We start from the raw sequence: 11,994 nt of genomic DNA on the forward strand, positions 1-11,994 counted from the left end.
TTTCTTCTCACGCTTTCGCCATACCCTCCTCCTGTGCTTTCCGCCTCATGCTTCCACTACACTCTCCTCCTCCGCTTTCATCCTCGCGTTCCCTTCGCTCTCACTGCTTTTTTCATCTCCCGCTGCGCTCCACGTTCGCTCTTTCATCCGCTGGGCTTATGCCAGGTACGCCGACACTCGACGCATGAACGGGCGCTTAAGAGCTGCGCTCGAAAATGGCCGAAAAAAGGAATGTTCATGCACAGGAACAATGAAGCTAAGCCGCATCATGCTGAGTGACTATTTGGGAGGGAAGCCTCATCACAGAAACATATAGTATGTTTAAAAGAAAAGAAAACTTTTTTTAATAAACTGCTTCGCGCTAATACATGCGTCCACTTACTGCCTTTCTGCAGACCGCTGTATGTGAGAATGGCGGGGAAAACTGTCGTCAACCACATTAGTTGTATACGCGCCCAGTATTTCCGCGATGTACTCCGAAAGCGCTGCGTCATCGTTCACGCGGAGCGGCGCCGGCTGTAAATCACCGCGTTCACCCGCTCCGCGACGGTTCCGGACAATTAGCACAATAACCAAAAAGAAAAATTGCGCGCGACATTCTCATAACCGAATTTCTGCGTATAGCAATCAATCGCAGCTTGAAACGCGCCCTTTCATTTTTTGCTCTTCCTTTTTCATTTTTCTCGCCTACCTTCGTCGTCACTGTACTAACAAAATCTCCGCAAAAACAATGAGAAGGGCGCGGCGCGCCGAGGGCGAAGAGGGCCACGCGAGTGCGAAAGGGCCCAGCGCCATGCGTGGCCCGATGTCACGTCGCGGAATCTCGCGAGGTCAAATTCAGGTCAGAGCCCTCCGCCTACCCCGTTTTCAGAGCCGCCAGTCCCTTTCACGTCGACACAGAGCAACGTGAGTCATGGGTAAAGTAGGGTTAAAAGTCCGGGAACAAAAGGAGAGAGGTCTAGGGGAGAGGGGGAAGGGCGCGGACTCTCTTTGACCGCACGGCGTTGCATTGCAAGCACCTCACTTAACACGGCATGTATTTTGCGAGGCCCGACCCGGTTTAATATATTAGCCGGGCTGGTCTCCAGGCGCCACCTTCTATTCAGGCCGCGTGTGTGCTAGTTACCATTCCCGTTTCGAGTGATGACTTGGAACATGTAAATGTCTAAAACAGATTCTAAGAGCAAGACGAAAGAACAAGTTTATATTTATCTTGCAATACACATGCGTGCTGCGCGCCGTAATTATATTAAATGTCTCCGGAGTGGCGAACTACATTATTTCTTGCATAAATCTTGGTTACCGTTGTCAAGTTTGTCTTTTAGCCTTACGTATTTTTTTTTCATTTCCTTTTCTTTTCTACTACTTATTAGGCAACTGTGCAATGCCCTATTTTTCGCGTGGAAGTTTCTGCCAGATGGTGTCTTTTCGCGGTAGCGTTTACTTTCTTTGTCCAAAGAAGCAAAGTGATGGAGACCTCGATAAGACAGCACAAGAAATGACCTGTCAGAAGGAAACGCTCTGTTCGGTGATCGGCGCATGTTTTATTGGGACACTCCTCCCTGGCCAGCTGCCATCGCAAACTTGTTCGCAAAACGCTGACATTAGTTTCGGAACGGAGATCTATTTGTTCGCTTCGTTACTAAAAAATAATTGTCGGGAAAACTACGTCAATGATTGTCAATCTAAGGAAACAACCGAACGCTTCTAGAAAGCTATCCGCTTTATTATAGGAGCGATGCGCTTCAAGGTGTATTTGTTGCAGCGAGGACATTTAGCTTTCATTGTTTCATTGCGTAATTTTGTAGAGAACAGCAGATTTCGCTTTGACGCCCATTGCCTATATTCGTAACCACCTCTATAGCTCTGGCACTTTAATGAGATGTAACAAAATACTTATTTTATACCGTTGTAGATGCCATATGTAGAGCTCATAATAAGTTTTTGACGACTACGTTCGCAACGAAGTTTTCATTATTTTTTTAATCTGATATATTTACTATTGGCATTCGGCGACGAACCTGCTCCACAACACGGTTGCGCGAAAGCACGCGCCTTTCCCATCGGCGCCTTTTGTATCAGCGGTAAAAGCTCGACCACCGACCACCAACTGCCGACCACGAGAACGAGCGAACGAGCCAAAGAAAGCCATTCGCTTCAAAATAAGCGTAAACGCGCTACACATGCCCGGAGCATGAAAAAATTATAATTCAATTGTGGGGTTTTGACTGCCATAGCCCCATTCTGCTCTGGCGCCACCACTATCTGGCTTTGCCTCGCCAACACGAAGTGATTTTGGTTGTTCGCTTTTGTTGGCGAAGCCTGTATAACCATACCCAAATTGAGTCTATACACATGCTACTTGCAGTCAAGTGCCTTCATAATGAAACGCATAAGGTCGCCAATGTTCGCTGTTATACTGGCTGGTATGTCAGAGATCAAGTAAACTACAGCCCTCAACAAAGTATACAATAAATGCGCTAAGAGAAGAGAAACCCCGCTTAATATAATATACAGGTTCGGAAGGTGTTTATTTGAAAAAAAAAGAATGTTTTTTTTTTTAGCCAATACACTTCACAAAGTAATCTACTGCCGCCGGCTTAACCCCATGGTTGGTTGCGCTCTCGTAAGCGAATAGTACAGGTCCTGATCCGGAAGTCGACCGTGTAACAAAACTAAGGCGGGTACTGTATACGAAACTTCTTAACGGATAGAGAAGCAAAAATCACGGTAGGAGATCTGACGTCCCAGAAAGTGGATATTGGCAGTGCAGGCACACCGCACGGATAGGTTATATCGCCTATGCTCTTTAACCTGGCTCTGATTGGTCTTCCTGGCAAATTACAAAGAATCGAAGGACTTAACCACACAATCTATGCAGACGACATCACGCTATGGATAAACAAGGGCAGTGATGGATCGATTGAACAGAGACTACAAGAAGCTGTTGGAACCGTCGAGAAATACCTAGAAGGCACCGATCTAACATGCTCGGCCGAAAAATATGAGCATTGCTGTACAGACCAACGCTAAAAGTGAGACCTCCCAAGCACTACAACCCACAAACTACAAAGACATACAACTTATGACCCAAGATGGACAACCCATACACAAAGTCGAGAAGATAAGGGTGTTCGGAATGATCATAGAAGCCAAAGGCACCAACGGATAAGCTATTCGCAAAATCGAAGCCAAAGTTTTTCAGACGATGCGACTGATCAAGAGAATCACCAACAAGCACCAGGGAATGAAAGAAGCAAGCGTCATGAGAATCATCCAGGCGTTTTTCATAAGTCAGATCACGTATGTGGCGGCATACCACAGATGCTGCGCCGCAGAAAAGAAGAAGCTAGACGGCCGGATTAGGAAGATATCTGAACAAGCTATTGGACTCATGCTAAGCACGAGCACGGCGAAGCTCCTAGAGCTGTGACTGCACAACACACTACAGGAGCTAATAGAAGCGCAAACGTATAGCGCAGTACGAACGCCTCTCTAAGACGATGGCGGGCAGACACACCCTAGATAAATTAGGGATCCGCTACCACACACAACACGGAGGCAGACGGGACATACCCAAGGAAATAAGGGCCAAACTCACGGTACCCCCCTTACCTAAGAATATGCATCCTGTACACCACGAGGGCAGGTGAAAAAGCAGGGCAAAGAACATGGCAAAGAACTACGGAAGGAACAAGGACGCGGTCTTTGTAGACGCTGCACGTTACAAACACAAGCGCAGCTTTATAAACATAAACGCAGTACTTAACCACAACAGACAATGCTGCACAAGCTTGACTATAAACACGACACGCCTCGAAACGGCGGAGGAAGCGGCTATAGCATTAGCCATAGCACAACCCAACGCATACTATATAATCAGCGATTCCCAGATGGCAGTACGCAACTTCGCGAACGGCCGGATCTCAGCTGAGGCGCTAAACATATTCAGAAAAGGCAAACCAACAAGGGAAGACAGATGCGTCCAAATCATATGAATACCAGCCCACACCACCGACTCAACGGGAGAGGACAACCCTAACACGGCGGCCCACAACGTTGCTCGAGGACTGACTTTCCGAGCTGCGACGAACGTAGACCCCTCGACAGGGCCCTCCGAAGTATGGGAATGGGAAGACAGAATGACAAGGTTCAACGACATCACCAACCATTACAAGATACAAACATGCTGTTGACACGTGGAGTTTCAGAGAACGTTGCCCATATAGTACTGACGAACTTGAAATAAACACGTGCGCTTTCAAGCGCGCTCCTTCGTTTTTTCCTAATAACTGGCATTCGTTACCAAGGCGAACAGACGTCGAGCGTGCTTACGGTAGGGCCCGGGACAATCGATCGTCGGGTGAGTGATAAAGGCTTCCACGAATTTCTTCCACCGTCTATGCACACTGCGTCGGTGGCCGTCTGGTCTTGCATAACGAGTGTGCAGTTGCCGTTGCTCGCCTTCTATCGACCATTTCACGAGAAAGCGGGGACGTTCGGGATTTTCCCAATTTCAGATTAATTAAGTGACTTACGGCATGCAAAAACGCGATAGGAGGTTTTACCATACCCCACACGAAGTTGTCAGTACGCTGTAAGCAAAAAAAAAAGAAAAAAGGAGGTTGTGGTCGGGAATAATATTGGGATAAAGAACAGCTAGCCCCCCATGCTGACTCCCTTACCGCGTTTATATATATATATATATATATATATATATATATATATATATATATATATAGACGTGGATGGAGCCAAATAGACGGTCTGGAAAGGGTTATTAACCATTTGAAACTGAGTACTTCCTACGCAAATCAATCTCTACCTCGCATTCCCTCGCAGCAACTGTTATGGAGGTTCTGTTCACATTTTCTAATATTTTATAGTCTTTCTGTCAAAATGCCATTGAATTTCATGAGTGATCTTTAGAGCGGTTGTCCGCGATGAAGCGGGAATGCAGAAAACGCACAACAAAATTTTTTAGACTACAACAAACACGAATAGCCCAGACGCCGACTTGTGTAGAAAGAAGTATACAGTATTGATCCAGAATCCTCATATATAAAGGTTGTTTTATTGCGATAGCCAGTACATGGGCACTGCAAGCGCATTTCTGCCGTCGGCATCGGCGTCGGCGTGGGCGTCGGCGTCGCCATGAGGTTTCGTATAAAGCCCAAGGGCGGTAACATCGTCGCCGCGCGCCCTACTCTGTATGTGCGAGTGAACGCGTGCGAGGGGAGCCGGCGATCGCGGCTCAATCTCGACCGCGCGAAAGCGACGCTTGCGAAAAGGAAGCGCGCCGTGTTCTCTGGCGCGCGAGGCACCCAACGTTGCGAGGCGCCGGGGGAGGCGAGGGAATGGGGGGGGGGGGGGGCGACGTTCTCTCCGGCTGCAAGTGTGCATGCGGCGGCTGCACGCGGACGCGAAGCCGTATATTGAGAACGATCTGAGTTGGGGGCAGAGTCAAGGTACGTACGGCGGCTGGTAGCTTTGTGCGTGCTGTGTGTCTGCCGCGCTCGCTTTGCGTTGAAGCGATAGACAGCATGAATGTCGCTTCGCTCGCTGATGCAGTCGCGATTCTTCCCTCCAGCGTTTTGACAGCGAGTTTCCGCAGCCATTGAGCGAGATGTGTTCATGTTTACCTGTGCGCGCGCGACACCGTGCTTGTTAATTTAGTTAGTAAGCGAATGTTTACAAGTTTATACGGCCGATAAAACTACTATCCTTACTTCGTATACCTATCTGCTAAACTGCTATCGCAATCGATGCTTCGCCTTTCGAGCGAAACTGAGACTTTTTTCTTAACTGCATCAATTTTTTTAAGGATTACCTGTGGCAAAAAAGCACAGTTCTAACCCTTGAACGATATGACTCCATAAGGCGCTCATTACACTTACGAGAGATCAAAAATGCTTAATTTACTAAGTACCATACTTACACTTATTATCATTTTAACTACTTACTTTACGGCACATATATTTCAATCTACGAATTCTAACTAGTGAGTTTACAAGGCATATATACTTTGAACGAATTCTGAGGATGACACCGATTCTGAGATATGCAACGTCAAACTTGCGGTAAAAAACTCAATGCCCCTCCACTTACTTATTTATTTATTTTTAGGAAAGCGCTGTTTTATGTATTCAGCAGAAAAGTAACTGGAGCGCCAATGCATTTCGTTGGACACTTTGAAGATCCATATCTCAAAACTGAAGAAGTACTGAGAATTCGTTCCAAATCGATATGGCACGCGAAGTCACCGGCTACAATTCGTAGATGGAAATATGTGTCATAAATTAATTAATCAAAAAGTTATTAGTACAATTATGATAGTGACTGAATTAAGCATTTTGATTTCTCGTAGCAGCAGTGGCCATCTCATCGAGTACTTCAGCTAAAACTTCAGAATCGTGCTATCTGCCACACGCAAATTTTTGAAAACTTGGTTCAGCTGACAAAAAAAAAACTCAGTGCCCCGCCACTCTGTGAAGAAAGATGACCAGCGAAGCTGTGTATGTGGGCCTCCTAATGGCGAACTGCACCACCGCCGCGGGTCGGCCCGGCATCGTACTATCTTCGTGATCGGCTCACGTATGGGGGAGTGCTTAACGCCTGCGTCACCTCTGCTGCGAGTCGGCCCGGCAATGCAGTATCTTCGGGATTTTTTTTTCTACACACGGACACGATAGTGGGGAAAGTAGCCTTTAACAACTTCGCTGTAAAAAAACACCTGGTATAATGAATTCTGGGCCGGCTTCGAAAGCGCGCAGTTGTTCCTTTGAAACAGCGTATGCAGGCCAGTCTTATTAACAATAAATTTTAAGATCAGCAACTGAGTGTAAGGTTTTCTTCTCTCCGAATAATATTGTCGCGCGTTTCTTCTCTCCCTTTCTCTTGCGAATTCAGTCTTTCGCCCTTTCTGACTTCGTGTCTCCATATTCGAGTGGAAGCACTAGGCATCGTTAATTGTTTCCAGAGCCCGTGATAGATCTCCATCTTACCTATCTGACGGGAATCAAGCGTCCCCACTATTATTTGGCGCCAACATCTTCTTATATATCTACGTCAATAACAAAGATAATTCACAAGTGCTTTCTTGGAGGAAACATAACCACTAAGTCTGCCCTTCTCCAGTGGTGATATGGGAATGTTTCTTCGTCTATTGATACTTAAGCAAATCAATATAGTGAAAATAAGAGAATATTAAAGAACATTCGACCGCACAGTTCTTTCGCCCAACAAAAATTATTCGCAGGTGACTGCGTCGTTCTGGACACATGTATCGCAGTGAAGAGCAATAAATCGAACGATATTGGAAGCCAGTGATGATAGCACACTTCATGGATGATTTTGTGGTCGCACTCGTTATAATCAGCACAAGATATACTTGGGGGTCACAGAAACGTGCAAAAGCACGACGTCCAACGACTCGGAGAGGAAATAAAACGACTGTACGACGAGAACAGTTTCAGCCGAGAGAGAGAGAAACAAAGCGGGAAAGGTAGGAAGGTTAACTAAGGTCGTGCCCAGTTGGCTACCCTACTCTTGGGGAGGGGGAAATGAGAAGTATACGTAAGGAGAGAAAAGAAAAATAATAGAGGCAGTCATTCTCAGAGTCATCCGCAGGATCTCCGCTGTCACAAGCGTTTGTACAATCCAGAATCCTTCACGAAGTGCAGAAGGGCTTTTGTGGCCTTTTGCATGTAAGAATGCATAGGCCATGGTCCAAGGATATTTTCTTCTAAGAGCACTCTATTATCTAATAGGCTGAGTTTAGCTTGCAGAGTACATCGTTGAGTGTCAAATGATAGGCAGTGACAGAGAAGGTGCTCTACAGTCTCATCGCACCCGCACAAATTGCACGCCGAATTGTTGGCCATTCCTATTAGGAATGAATAGGCATTGGTAAATGCGGCGCCCAACCACATGTGACACAGTAAAGTTTCGCGACGGGAGAGTCTAGGTGGCAGGCGAAGTCGCAAGTTAAAGTCGAGAGAGTGCAAGCGTGAGCTGGTGAAACCCGGTGAATTCCGTCGTAGAAGTGTGATGTGGCGAGCAAGTGATTGAAGTTGTCGCGCAGCATCAGTTCTTGAAAGTGGTAGGGGAATCCGCTAATGTTTTTGGTGAGCCGAACGCGCCGCTTCCACTGCGCTGTCGTTGCCGACAATCGCGCATTGGCTTGGCAACCACTGAAATACAATGTAGTGGCCTTTCTCGAGCCCGTGATTATGAGCGTGCCTTATTTTGTACACTAGCTGCCCGTGTAACCCACGACGTAGGGCAAACTGCAGAGCTTCTAGGGCTGCTTTGTAATCGCAGAAAACGGCCCAACGATTTGGTAGCTGCTGGAGCACGTACTTGAGTGCACCTTGAAGAGCCGCAAGTTCTGCTGCTGCCGACGTAGTATTTTGTGAATATTTAAACTGCAAAGAGACGGCAAAGAGTACAATGGAACAACTACTACTCCTGTAGAGCTGTGTGAACTGGTGGAACCATCCGTGGAAATGTGTGTGCGGTCAAAATAAGATTCATTGAGGAGAAGCAGAGACAACTGCTTCAAGGCTAATGGTGACAAGTCTGCCTTCTCAGCAGTCCCAGGAATTGAGTGGCACTCGTGAATTTGCCGGAGACACCCCAATGCCGATGTTGGGCGTCTCGCAGGCTTGAAGCCAGATGGTATCGAGTCATGGCGTTTCAGCGGAAAACGCATGTACCCGTATGATCTTAACTTACTTGCATCACGCAAGTTGCAGTTGATGAAATGTTTAAGCACGAAGATGCCAAGGCATGCTGTCAGGATTGGGGGCTCAATCCCATCACTCGTGATCCATTGTCAAGATTGGAGTCGGGCATGAATTAGAAGGTAGCTGGCCCATGCCGTCTTCCAACTTATCCATGCTGATGACGTTGATGAAGGGAAGGACTGCTTCTCATCGAGAACGAGGAATATGGGCTTATTTACATTATTTATATCAGTCTAACATGACTGTTTGAGAAAGTACATCAGTCTAACATGACTGCTTGAGAGAGAGTGTCCTGAGCAGCCGCACAACAGCGGTTTTTAAACACTCGGTCCTCTCCCGATACAAGGTGATGCGAACGTCCGTTTAGTCATCGCAAACTAGCCGCCTGTCCACGGCACGGTTTACACACACGCACGCACACACACATACACACAGGGGCGATGGTCCGGAGCCGACGTCAGAGGGGCTTCGTAGAACTCGGGAGCCGTTCCGGGTAGCGCGTTGTCTTGCGTCTTGGTCGGTGCGTGGGAAGGAGTGTCCGTCGGCGTTCCCGCGGCAGCTCCCCCACCCGTAGGAGATCGGGTCCGCTTTGTCGTGTTGCGCACAAAGCCTGCTTCATCGAACTCCTTCAGTCCCAACGCATCCTAGTTGAAGCGACGGAGAGTGGAGGATGCGCGTATTGATATCGACACAAAGTCGACTTAGTCACGCCGTGGCTAGAGGTTGGCGGCGATGCTCCCGGGATGTTGCCTCCACAGTCGCAACGGGTTGGCAAAACTTTGCACTGCAGCTGGCCGTTCTTAACAATGCCTAACCAGCGACGTAGCCAGCTTGCGTAAAAAAAAAGTAAGCGTGCTAATATAAAGATGCCAAGTTTTGCACAAGAGGCCCAAGCTGGAACAGAGCCGGTTGATGCAGCACGACCCCTTACTAACGCCACTATTTACTTTTAAACTAAAGGAGCTGTGTTCAGTCTCCAAAGCTTGGTGCGCTCAGAAACAGTCCCGTTTGCATCTTATGGCTATATATTCAATAAGATCTAATAGTTAAGGTTATTAAACCTCGTTCCACAAAGCGTAATCGTTATCATTGCAACGCAATGAAGTATACGCGTAACTGAGCACGGCTTGTCTGTTGATGAGCCTGATCAATGCTGCTGCGCTAGTCGCGGACAATTCCTTTTCCGAGTCATTTTCCCTTGTTGCATGCAGTATAGTACACAAAAGGTTTTGCACTTCAGCTTGTTAGTACGGCTTCATGACGAAAAAAAAAACAGCGCGAGAAATGGGACAAGAAAGAGAGTGGACAGGACAGAGCCTATTCCTGTCCTCTCGTTCTGGTCCCGTCTTCCCCGCCGTTTTTCCGTCATGAAGTATATTACACGACGTCTACATTAGGTTCGCATATTACTTAGCCTCTTAGCCCCATTGGGTATGTTAGCTCATTATCACAAGCGTGCATTTGTTTCTTCTGTTTTTTCCTGACTGTATGAAGTGCCCAACTAAGTAGAAAATGGTGGCATACCGTAATTACGTCGACCGTTTTTTCTTAAGGCAAGGAGCGCTTCGATTTACTTGCGTTTATGTTCGCGCCAAGATGCACTGGACATGACTGTATAGAGAGCACAAAAACACGCAATGCCTCGTTTTCGGTACTGTCTGCAACGCCTCGAGAACGAAGAAAGTGGAACATGGAGCAGAACTGTGCGTCTCTCTCCAGATTTTGCCTATAGACGAATGAAGAGCAGCGATAAAGTCCCACACCCTTCTGGACAAGTTAACCTGTAACAGCATAGTCCTTCGCGCAGGTTGCCTGTAAGCACGTGGCACTTAAGTTTGGTAAGCTTAGTGAATGAAGGCTAAGCTCAAACAATGTCGACTAAAGTTTATGTATATATCAATCTGAAAGCGCGAAGTGCAAGCATACTGAGAATCCTGTCACAGATTAATACGGATCGGCAAGGCCCCTTTCCGCGCCTATGGAGTTGAAATAAATGATGTAACGCTCTCCGCTATCAAGAGCCCTGATGCTGGGGTGCAACTATGGGCTGTCCAGAGGGCCCACGATGCGGCGGTCGGGCAAGGCCTGGCTGTCCCAACGTGGGAGCGGCCCGCAGCGCGCTGAGTCGCGTACCTCAGGACCTTATTAAAGTTTCGCATCCATCCATCCAACGACTTGTGATTATGTTGTCACAGAACAAAAGGCAAATAGCACATTCTTAACTTCAGCAACGCGTCGAGACTACAGTGTGTCTTGAGCAAACTTGTTCAGCAGCTGACTTCGTTGGACACGCTCAAGTACTGCTAACAAGTGTACACTGGTTCACGGGTTACCTTTAACTGGCGTCGTATATTAACGTAAGGTTATATTAATAGTACTAAAACGAATAGCCTTTCCTTCGCAGCACAATCATTCGTCTCTTCCTGAGCGCTGCGCGAACTTTGACGTCAATATTCCCTTGCCGGCTTGTCACACGCAACAGCGAAAATGTAGGCGACGTTTGGGAAAAGCAAAATCAGGCGTGTTCATCACGTCTGATTTTGCTGAAGCCGCAGTCAAAAAAGCAAAATAATGCCCGCCTCCTCCCGAATTTCTGCAACGCGTGTCGCAGGACAGACGTCACAGTCAATTCGAGCGACCGAGGAGCTCTACAGTGGACATGCACCATATGTAACGTAGGGCCGCTTGACGCTAAGGTATCAACGCACGAGCAAGGCAGCCCTGTTCTACCCTTCACACCCGGAAGGTTCGCTTACCTGCGGTAGCGTCGGTCACGTGGGGAGCTGCAGGGTTCTTCCAGGGCTGACCATGACTCGGCACCGCCGCGTCCGAACCCGCAGCGTCCTGCGCTCGAGGAGCGCTCTTACACCGGCGCCACGGTGGAAGCCGGCTTCCGCGCAAAAGACTGTCACCACCGCCGTCGGCAGCCAGGGCCGGCACCACGCGATTGCTCACTGTACCCGTCCATCGTCACGCCGGTCGAAGGAGAGTGTCGCGCAATCGTAGAGGCAGAGAGGCGTGTAAGTCGCGCGGGAAGCTAGAGTTTCGGCGAACAAGGTGGCCACACCGCCGCGAGTGTGTTGCCCCTGCCCTCCCCGGTGAAAAAGCGGTCGCGCAGTGGTGACCCTCGCGGCTCGTGCCGCGGACCCGACGTTCTCTCTCTCTCTCTCTCTCTCTCTCTCTGGGCTCGCTGCGCGCTGGCAGCGCCCTCGCGTGGGTTTTCTCCCACGTGCTACCGCTCCCGCCA

At 48.2% G+C, this 11,994-nt stretch overlaps 1 protein-coding gene across 1 annotated transcript in view; it reads right to left on the reverse strand.

Annotated features, from left to right (window-relative positions):
• Cad86C (Cadherin 86C) overlaps window positions 1-11,730 on the reverse strand; it is a 182,654-nt gene extending 170,924 nt beyond the window's left edge. The window contains exon 1 of the mRNA XM_070529286.1: window positions 11,504-11,730. The gene's annotated coding sequence lies outside the window, so the exon portion shown is untranslated. The remainder of the gene's footprint in view (window positions 1-11,503) is intronic.
• Window positions 11,731-11,994: the final 264 nt, after the last annotated feature.

The sequence above is a fragment of the Dermacentor albipictus genome, unplaced genomic scaffold (assembly GCF_038994185.2).
Source record: "Dermacentor albipictus isolate Rhodes 1998 colony unplaced genomic scaffold, USDA_Dalb.pri_finalv2 scaffold_20, whole genome shotgun sequence".
In the NCBI taxonomy this organism is placed as follows: domain Eukaryota; kingdom Metazoa; phylum Arthropoda; class Arachnida; order Ixodida; family Ixodidae; genus Dermacentor; species Dermacentor albipictus.